Here is a 17044-nt window from a genome sequence, read left to right as displayed (position 1 = left end):
ACGTGTGTGAAGGCCACAAAAGATATTAATTTTGGAACATAAACATACAGTACTGTATATGGCTGGTCTTGGTACTTTAAAGTAAAAAATACACACCAGTATTCCATTTCTCCCTAAACATTTTAAGCATCGAAGTCTTTAACTAAAGAGTCAACAAGCATACTTTTAGAATTTGATTAATAGGGAATATAATATGGAATCGCATATCTAAAGAATTTAATAACGATATGATTATATTCGTGTACTGCGACAGGGCTGTGTAGGGCTGTTTCGCCTCCTTCTTCATGCAACTTCCCTTGTAGCCTACTGGTCTACGTGCCCGACTACCAACTCATGGGTTGTGTGTTCAAATCCAGCTGGTGCTGGACTTTTCTTTTAACAAACATTTCTTCAAAAAAATAGAATAGCGATATTATGGACAATCAATTTACTTTTATATTTCAAAATATCACAACATGATTGATTCTAAGTCATTTTTGATAACAATAACAATAGTCACCTTCTTCCCTTCTGACAACGGTCCCTGCTTCTGCTTCCTGCTTCTATTGTGTGTGTGTGTAATAGAGTACATGTTTATAGAGAAATGGAGGCTGGACAGTATGCGTTACAATATAAACATTTATATTGATTTAAATCATGTTTTGATTTAAATCACAAACGCGTGTTTAATTATATGTGTTTTTTAATCATAATCAGGCTAATGCAACATTAATTGATACAGTATCTTTGTCTTCTAAGTATCTTAATAAACTTTCAGCATAGCTTTCTACCCGTTTAGATTTATATTTCTCGGGATTTTGGGATCAAACGTGGAAGGATTAGATTGTAATCGTTTTTATTTTTCAGATACGTTTTAGAAAAGTGTAATCTATACCTGCCCAGACTGTTCGCCTTCCTATACCGCGCCTTTCATTCCTGTCCTGCTCTTCCCCGCGCACCCCAGCCGGGCACTCTTCGGCCTCTGCCCGGGACGAATGTATGTACATTGAGCACAGCTTTCTCACCACTTAAGATTGCTTTTTGATACCATCCTTACACAAAGCAGAAACTTTCCGATGACATACAGTACAAGTGGAAAGATTACAGATTTTAATCATCTTTAATTTTGTTACGTTATACGTTTAAGGAACGTTTCATCAAAACAAACACCACAAAACTATTCTCGATTGTATTTCTGAATGTTATGTTACACCTACAGTAGTTCACTGCTTTAAATACATCGAATTAAGAAATTTATGTGTAGCACTTTAGATCTTTTTTTCTGAACCAGGGAGAATCTGATCATGTTTCTCTATAACAATAATAAAAAACTTGGTTTTACATATAACCTTTAAAAGTGGCATCTCAAAGCAATACAGTAGATCGAAAAACAGTTAAAAGGGACCAAAGTAAATACCAGACAAACGCAAATGTGTTTTTAATAAAATGCTTTTATTCATTCAGCAGAGAGTGAGAGGGACATCCAGTAGAGAGAGACACACACACACCGGTTTCCATTGACAAAAAGTAATTGTTTTTTTTACATTTTTTTTACATGTTTTGTTTGTGGACAGACTGTCATCAAACGTGAGACTGTCTTTCTCAGACTTACATTCCCGAATGTCCCCCGCCCTGGTCAACAATCCTAGGAAGAACACGAAACAGCCTGTTAATAAAATTGTTACAATTTTGTTCGGTCAGTTGTTCCTCACAGAATTTATAGATCGCATCGATCAGTTCCTGCTTTGTGACAGGCTTAGCAGTTTTCCGAACGTAGTCTTTCAACGAATGCCAAACCATCTCTATCGGATTTAGATCTGGGGATTCGGCTGGAGTTTTCACCCAGTTCACTCTTTCTGCTATAAGCCTCGCCCTTGCTGCTGTGTTTCGGATCGTTGTCTTGAAAGAGACGGTGCCTTGATCCAAACTGCTTCCTGATATATGGGGCAGCATGCTGTGTGACCACGACTTCCTCGAAGAATACACGGTCCATAATTCCTTCGAAAATAAGAAGTGGTCCCAGGCCTCTTCTAGATATACCCCCCCAGACATGAACCTTCAGTGGATGTTTGGGCTTTGGCTTGTCCACATATCTCCCCTTTTTGCAAAATGCCATTGCTGAAAACTGTTCCAGAGCCACTGTTGTTTCGTCGGTGAAAAGTACATGCTGAAATGCCTCCCCCTGTTCAATCCATTGGAGCGCTTGCTTGAGTCTTTCCTCTTTGTTTTTTAGCCTTATCATGGGGCATGTGTTGGTTTTTCTGTATATCCATCCAAGCCTCCTACGTACTCTTCTTATTGATGTCGGGCTAATGGTCGCACCGAGGTCAGCCCATAGCCGTCTTTGGACTTGCATTGCTGGTAGCTCATCATTTTCACCAGTCAGTTTGTCGATAGCTCGCACAATAGGACTTGAAAAAAAAAGAGATCAACAGTTATTTTAAAAAATAATGTGCGTAATTTTATTTACATGAAAGAACGGTATTTTTAGAAATTTATTTACCTTTGAATCGTCCTCGGTTTAGATTCTCTTTTGCCTCCTCTCCCCTTTATAATGCCGTCTCACTGTGCTTTCAGAAACGAAGATGTCCATCGAAGCCAACTGCTGTACAATGTCCCGTGTTGACTTCCCGTTTCTTTTCATCTTCATTATTTGGTGTGAGAGAGTCTTCGTGATTTTGGTCATTGTCCGTCTCCTTACCAAAGCGATACAATGGTGCAGCTTTAATTCTGTACCTATATACTGTATGGTATGGTACAGATAAAACTTACACCATACCGATGAGCTAATACCAGGGAAAGACACTCCTATTTTATTTAAAACACAATACGGCAGGAAATGTGTCTGATGCATTAGCAAGTTAAAACAATTGGGTCGAAAACCTGGGCGTAACACCATTTCCTTTTTCTGATCACTCGCTTTCTTGATACACATCTCACCTGTCCTGTTCTTTGTTTTCCTGGTTTGATGATTATGCCTGCTGTGGTCCACTCCTACCCTCACACCTAAAGAATACTATTTTAAATTTCTTGGCGCAGTTCATTAACCCTTGTATGTGCTGTCCGTGCCCAAAATGCAATTTAAAAAAAGTAAAAAAACGCGCTCAAAATGCAATTAAGAGCTTTCTGGCAAGAGGAGACACCCAAATCAATGTAACATGTCACAGTTTGTGCATGAACAGCGTTATACTGCTTATTCCCTTTGATAACCGATTAAAAAAAATAAAAAATGTTTTGAATCCCCGGCGGAACCAGGCATCCATATGAATCAGGTAACAGATTTATTCCATGCTGAAAAAAAGAAGAAAGAAAACACATTCCATAAGAATTGACTGAGCTCCGCTCTGTACCACGCAATGATCCCCCCGGAGTCTCTGCCCCGGGTTATTTGGGTTTTTAGACAGAGGATAAAAAACTCTCTCTCTGGCTTGACCTCCCCCTCCATGGGTATTGTCTGTTTTTTGTTAACAAGGCTCGCCAGCTAATGTGAATCGAAACCTGTCTTTCTAGCTTTTAAAGTCGTGCGATGTGTAAACCACAATTCAAATAGAGAAAAAAGACCTGACTGACAAGATTTAAGATGTGGCTGTCAATGTTGGATTAAAAAAAACACATTGCCCGACGTTTGTTGCATTGCTTGAAAAATAACTTTATTTAGAGAGACTGGATAAGTAATTCAAGTGTTTTTTTTAACTTCCTGAAAAACAACTAATAATTTATCTATATGTGCAAACGTTTTATGATATGTCGCTGTTGTGAATGTCTGTGGACATGTGCTGGCTGGACAGGAGGCTCTACTGTACACAGAGAGGGGCGGGAGGAGGGGACAAGCCGATAGATACTCTTAGAGTTTGATTAATAGGGAATATAATACAAAAATATAGTACTAAAAATAAGATACACTCTACAGACATTCACAACGGCGACTGTCAGAAGATAGGACACAGCGGCTCAGGCACCCGCTGAATGGAAAAGGGGCACTTTAATGTTCTGTATGGCTAATACTAAAGCCAATACTAATATTCAATACTTTAATATTCTTTTCTGTATATTTAACAATAGTGGGTACTGGCCTAATTCGTCCCTGCTCCCGTTAGGTGTTAATGTGTTGTTAAATGTGAATTTGTACCTGTTTCCCTGAGGTCTGGCTTTTTTTCTGGAAAACCATAACTCTGGTCTTGTCCAGATTGACTGTCAGCGCCCAGGTCTGACAGTCCTGCTCCAGCAGTGCCAGGTTCTGGCACAGCCTCTGTTCTGTGGGCCACAGTGGGACCAGGTCGTCTGCAAAGAGCAGGAACTCGATTTCCATAATTAATGCAGATCAGTAAATCAAGGGACAAAGCAACTGTTGCGCCCGGGTCCTCAATGGGCTTTGACGTGCTAATGCGTAGGTTTAACAGTCTGGGTGTGGCAAGCCTCTAATGTCTCCCGACTTCGGCAAAAGGCACCCGCCTTTCATTGGAAGACAATGAACATTCTAGCCGTACATGTGAATATAGCATAAATACACCAAGGGATTGGGTGAGCTCCCATCACAAAAAAAACTGCGAACCTGCACTACAGCGACCACAGTACAGTATGGAGACCAAGACCTTTTACGGGAAGAGACAGGGTGCTTCTGCCGCCCCAGCTTCCAAAGAGCGAAGGGTAAGCAGACTTCATGTGAAATACGCGATTACAGCGCATATTACAAGGTATTATTGCCGTTTTGAATTTTAAATTCAATTATAATTATTTCTTCGTAGCCTGTTCTTCAAGAAAACACCGCACAGGTGAAACGATCTACCACCAGGACAGTAAAAAAGAAAGCGGTAAGACGGAAAAAAAGAAAAGTTTATTTTGACGTCTGTTCCGCGACTGATGAATACTACTGTGAGACTTTATTTCTTGCATGAATTATGTTATTTTGCCACAGGCCGTGGGTCTCTGCTCTCGGCCACTGGCCAGGGTGCCAACCTGTAGAAGCAGCACCTGTGTGGAGACATTTCGGCAGCAGCTGGAGCAGTACGATGCATTACTGGGGAGGATTGGGAGGATAGAGACACTCCTGAAAATGCAGAGGAAGGAGACAGTATGTTCCAGCAGTCAAACAGTTGAGCAGCTGTCTCCTGAAAAGTGCCTCTCCCCGCCACGCAGGTTGCAATGCCTGGCGGAAGCTCTGCCCCCCGCAGAGCACACACCGCCTCAGGACACTCCATCCCGGCCTCTCCGCTCACCACCACGCAGGAATTTGTTGATGCTGTCCCCGCCGTCTATCTCACCCCAGAAAGCACAGCGGAATTCACAGACGCCAGTGGGACGAATAATTCTCCCAGATGTCCAACTGCTACCCATCACTCAGGAGATGGAGGGGGGGTTGTACTTGCAGTGCATCGGCATAGATGGGAAAGCAAGAGCTGACCGCTATGCCGCCCCCTCGTGTTTCGAAATCTTGTGACTTTTGAAATTTACTGGGGGTGGACCACGTCTGTAAATTTCGATGGGTCCAGAGGCAAAAGTGCCTTGCCTTGCATTCTCCAGGAAACCATTAGTAGCATGGTGAATCGGAGATTCTCAACCCTTACTGTGTGCGACTGGAAAATAATTTGTGATCGGATCAACGAAATGCTTCGTAGAAGGAGGTGCTCTTTTCCTCTAGTCTAACAGTCTGTCCACAAACAAAACATTCCTGTTAGACAAGAGGAATTGAAAAAAAAACAATTTTGTCAATGGAAACCGGTGTGTGTCTCTCTCTCTGCTGGATGTCCCTCTCACTCTCTGCTGAATGAATAAAAGCATTTTATTAAAAACGCATTTGCGTTTGTCTGGTATTTACTTTGGTCCCTTTTAACTGTTTTTCGATTTACTGTATTGCTTTGAGATGCCACTTTTAAAGGTGATATGTAAAATAAAGTTTTTTATTATTGTTATAGAGAAACATGATCAGATTTTCCCTGGTTCAGAAAAAAAGATCTAAAGTGCTACACATAAATTTCTTAATTCGATGTATTTAAAGCAGTGAACTACTGTAGTTGTAACATAACATTCAGAAATACAATCGAGAATAGTTTTGTGGTGTTTGTTTAGATGAAACGTTCCTAAAACGTATAACGTAACAAAATTAAAGATGATTAAAATCTGTAATCTTTCCACTTGTACTGTATGTCATCGGAAAGTTTCTGCTTTGTGTAAGGATGGTATCAAAAAGCAATCTTAAGTGGTGAGAAAGCTGTGCTCAATGTATTTAAGGGACTAAAAAGTAAAAGGAGATGCTTCATATTGCTTGACTAATTTTAAAAACTAAGTTATAAATGCAGACGCTCCCTCGGTGCTGCGCCGGGTGTAAATATCAAAATATACATTCGTCCCGGGCAGAGGCCGAAGAGCGCCCGGCTGGGGTGCGCGGGGAAGAGCAGGACAGGAATGAAAGGCGCGGTATAGGAAGGCGAACAGTCTGGGCAGGTATAGATTACACTTTTCTAAAACGTATTTGAAAAATAAAAACGATTACAATCTAATCCTTCCACGTTTGATCCCAAAATCCCAAGAAATATAAATCTAAACGGGTAGAAAGCTATGCTGAAAGTTTAAGATACTTAGAAGACAAAGATACTGTATCAATTAATGTTGCATTAGCCTGATTATGATTAAAAAACACATATAATTAAACACGCGTTTGCGATTTAAATCAAAACACGATTTAAATCAATATAAATGTTTATATTGTAACGCATACTGTCCAGCCTCCATTTCTCTATAAAAATTTACTCTATTGCACACATACACAATAGAAGCAGGAAGCAGAAACAGGGACCGTTGTCAGAAGGGAAGAAGGTAACTATTCATTGTTATCAAAAATGACTTAGAATCGATCATGTTGTGATATTTTGAAATATAAAAGTCAATTGATTGTCCATAATATCGCTATTCTATTTTTTTGGGAGCAACACCCTAGAATGAGAAAATAACACATATTATTTTAATTATTATTATAACAAATAACAGAAACAGAAGGTAGGTCAGGACTGAACTGAGATACAACAGATCTATAAGCCTTGCTTCAGTTACTTGTAAAATTGTGGAAATAATAAAGCAAAATTATAAGAAAACATAAAAAACACTAACATTGGTTTAGAAAGGGATGGTATTTTCCAACTCACCTGTAAGAACAAGGACATTATGTAACTCTAAAGGATATGATTATGTACTAATATTAGAGTTTCTGAAAGCGTTTGTTAAGGTCCCTCATAAAATGTTGAGTCTGATAGTGGTGTGCCAAAGGGATCAGTCTTAGACCCGTTTCTCTTCCTGATCTATGTCAATGATCTAGATTCTGATTTAGTTAACAGCAGCAACAATGTTATACCTGGGACTCTCACACTGGGTTAACAACTGAAACAAGGACATGGGGTCAAATCTGGAAAATTAAGGTAATGAATCAAATTCATTTTGGTCAGAGTATAGGAAGCTTATCTTTGGTTCAAACAGTGGTGGGAATCAGGAACAGGCTTCGCAGCCATTAGTTTGAAGCCCAAACTCTAGGCATCTTTGAGAAACGGCTCAATAAAAGTGTAGATTCCATTAGCTGCTATGCTACTGGACAGGCAGGGTGGGTCTAATGGCTTCCTCGACCTCCATTATGTTCTTATTTTCCCAAAAATAAATCAAATTCTAAAATCACATAGCAGAATCAATACCATCTATTTTAGTCAATAATTCTTTGGCTTGGGATATTTCTTCTCAAAATGTCCTAAAATGGCTTATTTTACTCCTGTCATGACACTTGTACAATCACTACAAATACCAATCAATTGTTATGCATGAAATTAATGGCTGTATGCCCATGAGAAGTTAGTTCCAAAACATCATTCTCTTAATATGCTTACATCTTGACAGTCTTGTATAGCACATGCTACATTTAAGACATATTTTTGAAAACAGTCATAGAAAATTAGATGAAAAATAGCACTGATTTGAGTCTCAACATTTCCAATTTAACTTTTGTCTTGCATTATTATAACATTGATTACAGGAACTATAAAATCTGCGATAGTCCTCTTCATCACATATGGTAAAGTTACAAACCTACTTTCTTCCTAAAATATAATATGGTGTTTCCTTTGTCTTTAATTATTAAAATAAAAAAACTTTTATACCATTTGATAGCATTTAAGGCAGACAGGTGATGCGATTTCTATAGGATCCATTAATTTCTTTTTGGAATGAAAAATTGCATCTTCTCAAAAAAAGGGTGGATTGAATAAAAGCCTATGGCAAGAGTCTAACCCTGATTGGATGACTAAAAAGCCTGACAAAATACTATGAATGGGCATTTAATTGATTTGAGAGAGGAGTGTGTTATGGACACATACTGTAGAACAATATTGGAACTTTTCAACTCTGAAGAGGAAACAGAAAGAAAAAGAAGCTGGGGGAGATTAATAGAATATTGTCTGTGCCTAGTGTATAGCAAAATACTGTAGTGGGACCCAAGGAAAACATTCATCACATTTCCTCCCACCAGAATATTTTTAGAGTCCTTTGGAAGGTGAAAGAGAAAGTTGATAATTCTGTTCTGCTTCCCAGCTCTGTATTTAATTTCAAAAGTGAAATGATTTCAAGACATAAACCTCCAAGTTATCCTTGCATTTCTGTCCTGTTCTGATCTATCTCCAATGATCTACCAGGTGAACTTCTGACCTGGTAGATCATTACTTATCCCCTAGATTAACGTGCATACTTTTCCACCCTTTAGTAGGTCCCAGACCAACTCCAAACTTTCCTGTATTGCATTATAAATGTTTTTTTTTTTCAAACCCTGACACTGACACATAAGCACAGGGTCAGGCTCAGTATACAGTACAATGCCTGTAGTATTTATGAATGATCAATATGCTAATGATCTTTGCCTTTCTTTTCCCCCCACTGTTTCATCGATTAATGGCATAGGATAGGATCAGAGCTTAAGAGACCTTTGACTTTGTGGAAATCCACACAAAATGTCAGACTGTCATATTTCCTGGGACATGCACAAGAAACTGGGTCTACTGCATGAAATTACTCCTCAATAACTTCCAAAGACAGCATCAAGTCCAATTGTATTCAATTGCCAAGACCACTGTCCATCTTACTGTAAGTACATTGGTCTTTGCTCTTTTAATTGAATTTGATTTGGATCAACTGTGTGTATCCAAGCTTCTCCTGCAATACCTTATTTCTTTCTGTTTTTGTGGTGATTACAGAAATTCTGGTTCCTTGTTTGGTATTCTTGAACATATTGGAGAACATTTTGCTCTTTTTTACCTACAGTATAATGTAGATGCTGTGGCTCATTCGTTCTGGTCATGCATTCTATTTCTTTATCAGTATGAGATACAAAATATATATTTGATAGTGGTTCTCATGATTTCAGAATTAAAGCATCTGCCTCTGCAAGATTGCAAGAACCAGACTTAACCATAAAGACTATAGAGTTTGTAAAGCTAAAAGAGAAGCCATAAAGAGAAGAGTACAGATGTAGCCATTCAAAGTGCGCGGTACAAACCCGTACTGCACGAAACTACCTATGTCATACGTATGTGATTGGCTGGCCAAAATGACCGACAGGGGCATTGGTCGGTAGTGAAAAGATTTAATTATTTAATCTCTTTACTGTGCACATTTTAATCTGCTTAGTATAGAATATTTATATGGAATTTTACAACTAAAGGGAAATTTTAGTAGCTGAGCATAAAAAGAAGAGGAGCATAATGCATCTGAAGGTCATAAACGATATTAATTTAGGAACGTATTAAAAAACATATTATATAAACTGTACTGTATATGGCTGGTATTGAGAGTTTAAAGAAAAAATACACACCAGTATTCCATTTCTCCCTAAACATTTTAAGCATCAAAGTCTTACATGTGGTTATTTGGAAATGTACACCAATGTAAAGCAACGGGGGGTCTGGCAGGCGCCCTTGCCGCATCTGGTCGGCCCCATCCCGACTGGAGGCTCAAACCCAGGACTTCCGCGTCTCTCTGCAGCAACCTAGCCCCGTGAGCTAGAGAGAGATCTCTCCACAGCCCAGTAGCTGTGGTCCTGCTATCACAGGGAAGGGCGGTGACGTCACCCGCTCTGGTATGCCGGCTCTTACACAGTGCTTGTCGGCCGTAAGCGTTACAATATCTTTTATGAGCACGTGAAAGCCATGGTGAATCGAAGATTCTCAAGACTTACTTTGTATGATTGGAAACCATGGAGCGGTGGCTCTGTGGCTAAGGATCTGCATCTGTGACTGGAAGGTTACTGGTTCAAATCCCGCGGCTGGCAGAGGAATCCTACTCTGTTGGGCCCCTGAGCAAGGCTCTTAACCCAAACTGCTCCAGGGGTGCTGCACAATGGCAGACCCTGCGCTCTGACCCCAAGCTTCTCTCTGTGTCTGTGTCTCCTTGGAGAAAAGCAGGGTATGTGAAAAGATGAATTCCTAATGCAAGAAATTGTATAGGGCTAATAAAGAAACATTAGAATGTGTGACCGGATCAAAAAAATGCTGTGGTGTTACTTTTCGTTTACAAAGATGGTTACAAAGAATGTGGACCAGGGTAATACTTTGAGTTTACAGCTTGTCCAAGGTCATTCATTACTAATATTATTAGTAATATCTTCGGTAAAGACTTTGATGCAAGTAATATCAAGTAATATACAGTGCATCTTACTTCCCAGACACTGCCTAGGTTTCATTATACCTCCAACCTGAGTAGACTAGTAAAGAGGAAACTGGAGAGAGATGTTACTGTGAGACCAATGATAACTTTAAATGAGATACAACAGAATTCAAGACTGAAATGGGAGGAAATGTGAATCAGTGAACAAAATCCAAAAGTCTTCACAAAAGTATAATAAAATATTATTAATATTAAAAATAAACTATCTCAAAGCTAGCATGGAGTTTGCAACAAAACACTTGTTCAAATCTTACCTCACTGATCGCTGTCACTTTGTCTCTCTCAATGGGTACGGGTCTGAAATTGGTCTTGTTAAGTCTGGTGTTCCTCAGAGATCAATAGTGGGCTACTTGATCTTCAGCATTTACATGTTTCCACTTGGTCAGCTTTTAAGATCACATGGCCTCAGCTTTAATTTTTACACTGACGATACTCAAATATACATCCATACCAAACCTGACACTGATTTGGCTGTCTCTATTCTATCTAATTGCATCTCTGACATTAAAATTTGGATCACTCAAAACTTCCTTCATCTCAACTACGACAAGACCGAAGTCATGCTTGTTGGCACCCCCCATCAACTTCGTGAAGCCAGTCCTGTAACCTTATCTGTAAATGGTTCTTTACTTGAGCTTCAATCAAAATTGAAAAACCTTAGGGTTATATTCAATTTTGGCTTACAATTCGACCCACATGTGCAGCATACTGTCAAAACATATTTTTTTCACCTCAGAAGGACTTCGCCCTATGCTATCACTAACTGTGTCTGAAAAGCTGATCAACACATTTGTGTTCTCTCAAATTGACTACTGTAATGCTCTACTCACTAGGCTATCTAAATCTACTCTGAACAAACTGCAGTATGTCCAAAATTCAGCAGCCAGAATCCTGACCAGGTCTAGTGCAAGTGTTCACATTACTCCTATCCTGGAGTCCTTGCCCTGGCTGTCAGTCAAATTCCGTGTAGACTTTGAAATCATCATGCTCACCTATAAAGCTCTGCATGGCTTGGCACCTCAGTACCTGTCTGAACTATTATCGCCCTACTCCCCACCTTGCACCGCTTCTCAATGTTTTTTAAAAATATTATTTTTAATAAACTGATGCAGGACTGCACTACTCTGTAAAACAGCGAGGCGACACAGTTAAACCAGTACCATAGCTGCATGTGGTTGTCATAGAAATCATTACAGTATTAAATGTTTATTAACCCATTTATGCTGTCCTGCACTATTCATACTGTATGCATACTATACTAGAGAAAAAAAATTACATCAAATACATTGATCACATTATTGAGACAGGAACTTGTTAAAAGTAAATAAAAACCTATATTAAAAATGAATCAGAGGATAGATTAAAATTAATTTTGATTTGAGTTACTTTGTCAGTTGTTTACTGTATAGTAAGTTTCACTGAAATCAATACAAGTCTGAACTACAGTATATTTAGATCAGTACATTTAAATTGTTTATATCACAATTTTCCACTAAAGTGCAATATGCTGCGTTCAAAAACATGTATGCAATATGATTTTAATGAACACTTGCAAAATAGCTAATAATGGCATCTAGATGAAGGCAGTCTGCAGGAATGACACAAATCGGGACTATAGTGTAGTTGATGTACTGTATGGTATAGTACTGTTTGGATATCATTAGATACAGTATGACAATGTGATTCTTGTGTGTGTCACATGGAGAATCATAGTCTTATCAGTCATGTATTTGACTAACATGGCCGACGCTTTAAAACTACAGTGCAGTAAATGCTATGAAGGAAATATTTCCTGCTCCATTTTAAATGACTTTGTACAACATACAAACGTTGGAGGATTTTTAATCATCTTAAATCGCACAAACAATGTGCTCTGTTTGTGCTGTTGAAAGTAGTGTTTGTGCAGTTTTTGCTCCCAAGATTAGTGCCTTTTTTGAGTTTCATGACCTCACTCAGCCCCCAGAGAGTGCTTTATATTGTCATTTAGTTGAACAGTAAATTGCAAAGTAAGAACTGATTTTTATGTATAAAAAAGTTAAGGTTTCTAAAAACATAAGATAATAGATATTATATAAATACAATTTGTGAAAAAAATCACAAATAGTGGTCTTGTGAACATCAGTGGTTTGAAATTTATGTTATGTTATTACACGTTACTGTTATTGCTATTGTGTTACTACCTATTGCCTTATCTTCTGTCCTATTTATATACTGCACCTGAGTGACTAATGAGAAACACTTTTCATTATACTACGCGCCTGTGTAAGTTGAATTGAATTGAAATAAAACAAAACGATAGGAGCATGGACAAAGAGATGTCCAGTCTACATACACAGAACCTGTAATTGTAATGGATTATTTCACAACAGTGAAAAAACATGAGAAATACAGTATCATAACACAGAGATTCTGTTTTTCCTGATATACTAATTTAGTAGAATTCACAAGTACAGGTGGAATGGCCCATAGTGGCAAACGATCTCACAAGAGCTTACACAAAGGCCCAGAAACTTCATCGTACATTACTATATATAAACTGATCAATTAAAACAGAACAAGTGCATTACAACATCTTTTCACCTTAAGCATTAATGGAATTTATTCCCAAATGCCCCCCATTCTCCCACATATTCAGTCATCCAATCTGACTGATGCACTGGCAATTCAGTGGTTGAATTCTTGCCTACCATGCAGAAGGCCTAGGTTTAATTCCTGGCAAATGCACAATTTGTATATTTGTATCTGTAACATATAGGGATAATAAAGATTCACTAATTCTAAAATAAATATAGTAAACAATATAAGTTGATTTTTTTATTAATTTTAAATATCACAGTGTGTTAAATATTAAATTAATATCAATTATAAATGTAGTTCTCACTAAATTATAAATAAATTGAATCACCATTTGAATCTCAATTGAAATAGGTTTGAATAGTTCAATACAATTTTAAAGAATTAAATTTAATTTAACACAATATCTTATTCATAGTCATTTGTAATAGATATAAAACTGGAAAAATGAACCCTAGTTATCTATGGCCATTCATAGATGGGGACAGGGTAGCATGATTAAAAAGCAGATAATAATATTCTCATCTGTTAGTGCTCTTTAGTAGCTTCTGAGCTACTGTCGGTGCCTTGGGAATAAACCCTTTTAGGGCGGGGGGGATATTACATGACTGTCTACAAGGAACTTTGCTGTTTTGTAACAAACTCTGTATAGTAAGGGTACACAATTTTTGGATGTGAGGATAACAACACCTGCAAATTGATTTCTCTGTGTGTTTCTAGGGATGGATATTTTGCATTGCAATGCCAGTATTTTCCATACATTTGTGTGAATTGTAAAATTTGTTCAAGTATGTGTTGTCTTTTGTTATTAATTTGAACCTTGCAATTGTTCATGGGAAATATAGTTAAAACAAGAACATAAAATCTTTCCAACAATAATGACAGCAAGTGACTGAGTTAGAGAATGTTGTTGTAGCTTATTTTTAAAAAATCTTCGTCTACTGCTATCAGCTATCTAAATATATATTTATATTAAATAAATTAACTTAAATGTATAACATTCATAAACATTATTACACGTATACCAAAAATTTCCTTTAGCTATTCCATATTAAGTGGAATTTAAAGCAGCAGTACACCAGATTAAATTAAGTAACATTTCACTACCATCCAACACACCATAAGTGTCACCCATTGATCTTGTTTGGGCAGTGAAAAGCTAACTTTGGCAAGCCAAATCATACCATGGTGTACCACATTTTGCTTACTGTGGTTTTCATGTGTATTCTGGATGGCCAAATCATTTTGGCCTAAATGCCAAGCATTATGTTTGGTGCAAGCCCAACACAGCACATCTCCCAGTGAACACCATCCATATCGTCAGGCATGGTGGTAGCATAATCATAGTGTGGAGATAATTTTCATCAGCTAACTGGAAAATACGTTATGACTGAAGGAAAAATAGATGGAGTCAAGTACAGGCAAATACTGGCGGATAATCTGTATTAGTCTTTTAAATACCTAAAACTGGGACAAATATTCATTTTTCAGCAGGAAAATGATCCAGAGCACTAGACCAAAGTTACATTGCGGAGGCTTAAAAGTAAGAAAGTTGTCCTTGAGTGGCCTTTCAAATCAATGTGTTTTGGTGGTAGAGCTTTATCAAAGAGCCGTTGCAGCTGCCAAAGGTACTTCCATCAAAATTTGAGTCCGAAAACTTATCCAATCAAAATAGTTTTAGTTTTTTCTTTCTCTTTTGCTTTTTTTAACATCCTTAGAGGCCATCAGTTTTGGCATTAAGGTTGCCACAGTGGTCACAGTGCTAGGGCCCTGGGTTCAATTCCTATGGTGCCATCTGTGTGGAGTTTGTATGTTCTCCCCATGTTTGCATGGGTTACCTCCTGGTGCTCCTGTATCCTCCCACAGTTCATAGACATGCTGGGAGGTTAATTGGTTTCTGTAAAAACTGGTCCTGGTATGAGTGTGTCCATGTTTGTGTCTGTGTGTGCCCTGTGATGGACTGGTGTCCCATCCAAGGGTATCCAGCCTTGCCCCTGTTGCTTGCCTGAATGGGCTGGTTCTCCCCCATGACCCTGTGTTGGATAAAGTGGTTAGAGAATGTATGAATGAAGTTTTTAAAATGTGTATGCATTTTTTTTATAATTTCCCAAAATGAGACACATTAGAAAAGGTCTGAATACTGTTGCAAGACACTCTAAATGGAGCTTATTTAAAAGAACATTAACCACTAAACTAAGAGATCTAAAGTGTATGGTCAAACACATTTTAATTTAGATGTAAATATACACTATTATAATTCACTGCTGCCCTTTCTATAAGTGCAACACAATTTAAAAAAAACAAGAATAAAAATGAAGTTTCTAACTGTAAATTTTAGGACTTGAAAGAATTGTCATTTAAAAAGGTTTGACTGCAAACATAAAAATATATCTCACTGCAAAACTAGTATTCATTAATTTTCAAAACACAACTGTTGAACTATGCACTCATATTTACATTTCCTTAACAAGGTTTGATATTTTACATTTCAGTGGTAGAAAAGGCAAGGAATGCTTTCATAATTACAGAGACCAAAACAAAAATGTAACAGTGAAGGATATCCGTGAAAGTATTCATGAGCTGAGCAATACTGTATATTCTTAAATTTATCAGTGTGTGCATTTTACAGTAAAGCTATAGTAGCGCTGCATATTACAATAATATTCCAGTAAATGTACACAACTCATACTGGGAGAAATTAACACAGTCACATATGAGATGATGAAAAAATCATCCATAATCTTTAGTTCATCTAGCTGCCTCAAAATCACTTCTGGGAGATTTGAATTTTTATTTTTTCAACAAGCACTACCAGCCAGCTATTCTCATTGAAGCATTTATCAAAACACTGTATAGGCACTGAATTTCCCATTGGATTTAAAACTGTCACACCTACAGAATTATAACTATGACTGAAAGTTGTTTTCTTTACTCATACAGTCTTCACAGAGATGCCACCTCTCCCTCACATAAACTCAGCTTTCAGGGTACAGTATTACTATAACTTGTTTTTTAGTATAAAAATAATTCTTAAATGTTAATGATGTTAAAAAGTCAGACAAAATTAGTTTTGAAAATCTACAAGACATTTACAAGCTTTCAGATTGGAAAGAAAACTCCAGCAAGAAGGTGCTCTATTTGTAAGACAGCTTCAACTATTAAAACTTTCTTTTCCACACAGACATTCATCAGAGTTTGTCCAGTCCTATGTTCACATCAGTCAAACACTTTAACAGTTTTGTTCTGCTTTTGCCCATGCAGGATGTGTCTTTTTTAAATAATCCTTTCCAATGAATTTTGGTTTCAGGCAAAAAAAAGAAAAAGAAAAGAAAGACAGCCATGCTATCAGATGACAGGATAATTACACATACCTTTCTGAACAGGCAGGGGTGAAAGGTAGATCCTCGGAAGGGCTGCCGCAGGTAAAACAAGGCAGACGATACAGTAAAATTCTGTCTGTTCAATCACTTTAGACAACGAGTTCTGGGGGAGAAAAAAAAAACTAGTGAAGGAGTGACCTTCTATAGCTAAGGCCTCTTCGTGAATCAAACATACTCTATTTGCGAAGCCCGGTGCCAGTGATTTGCATTGATTATCTCCACCTCAACAGATACATTTAAATTAATCTGGCACAGCAGTGAGAGGCAGTGAGAAATTCTGGAGAGCGTGGAATGGATTAGCAGGTTCATGCAGCCCCTAAATAACAGGAGGAGCTATAGCTCCCTCTTCATGCCACACTGGTGAGATCAGTCCTTAAGATAACACAGCAAAAGCACATTCTCTGATCCTTCACTTTACAAAC

General features: G+C 37.9%; 1 protein-coding gene across 2 annotated transcripts in view; it reads right to left on the bottom strand.

Moving 5' to 3' along the window:
• Positions 1-16844, bottom strand: part of adgrl2a (adhesion G protein-coupled receptor L2a) — a 323813-nt gene extending 306969 nt beyond the window's left edge. For both annotated transcript variants that reach the window (XM_015355714.2, XM_069194276.1), the window contains exon 1: positions 16614-16844. The gene's annotated coding sequence lies outside the window, so the exon portion shown is untranslated. The remainder of the gene's footprint in view (positions 1-16613) is intronic.
• Positions 16845-17044: the final 200 nt, after the last annotated feature.

Source organism: Lepisosteus oculatus, chromosome 9, assembly GCF_040954835.1.
Source record: "Lepisosteus oculatus isolate fLepOcu1 chromosome 9, fLepOcu1.hap2, whole genome shotgun sequence".
Taxonomy (NCBI): Eukaryota; Metazoa; Chordata; class Actinopteri; order Semionotiformes; family Lepisosteidae; genus Lepisosteus; species Lepisosteus oculatus.
Note: the sequence above shows the minus strand (reverse complement) of the source record. Positions and strands in the feature narration are given on the sequence as shown.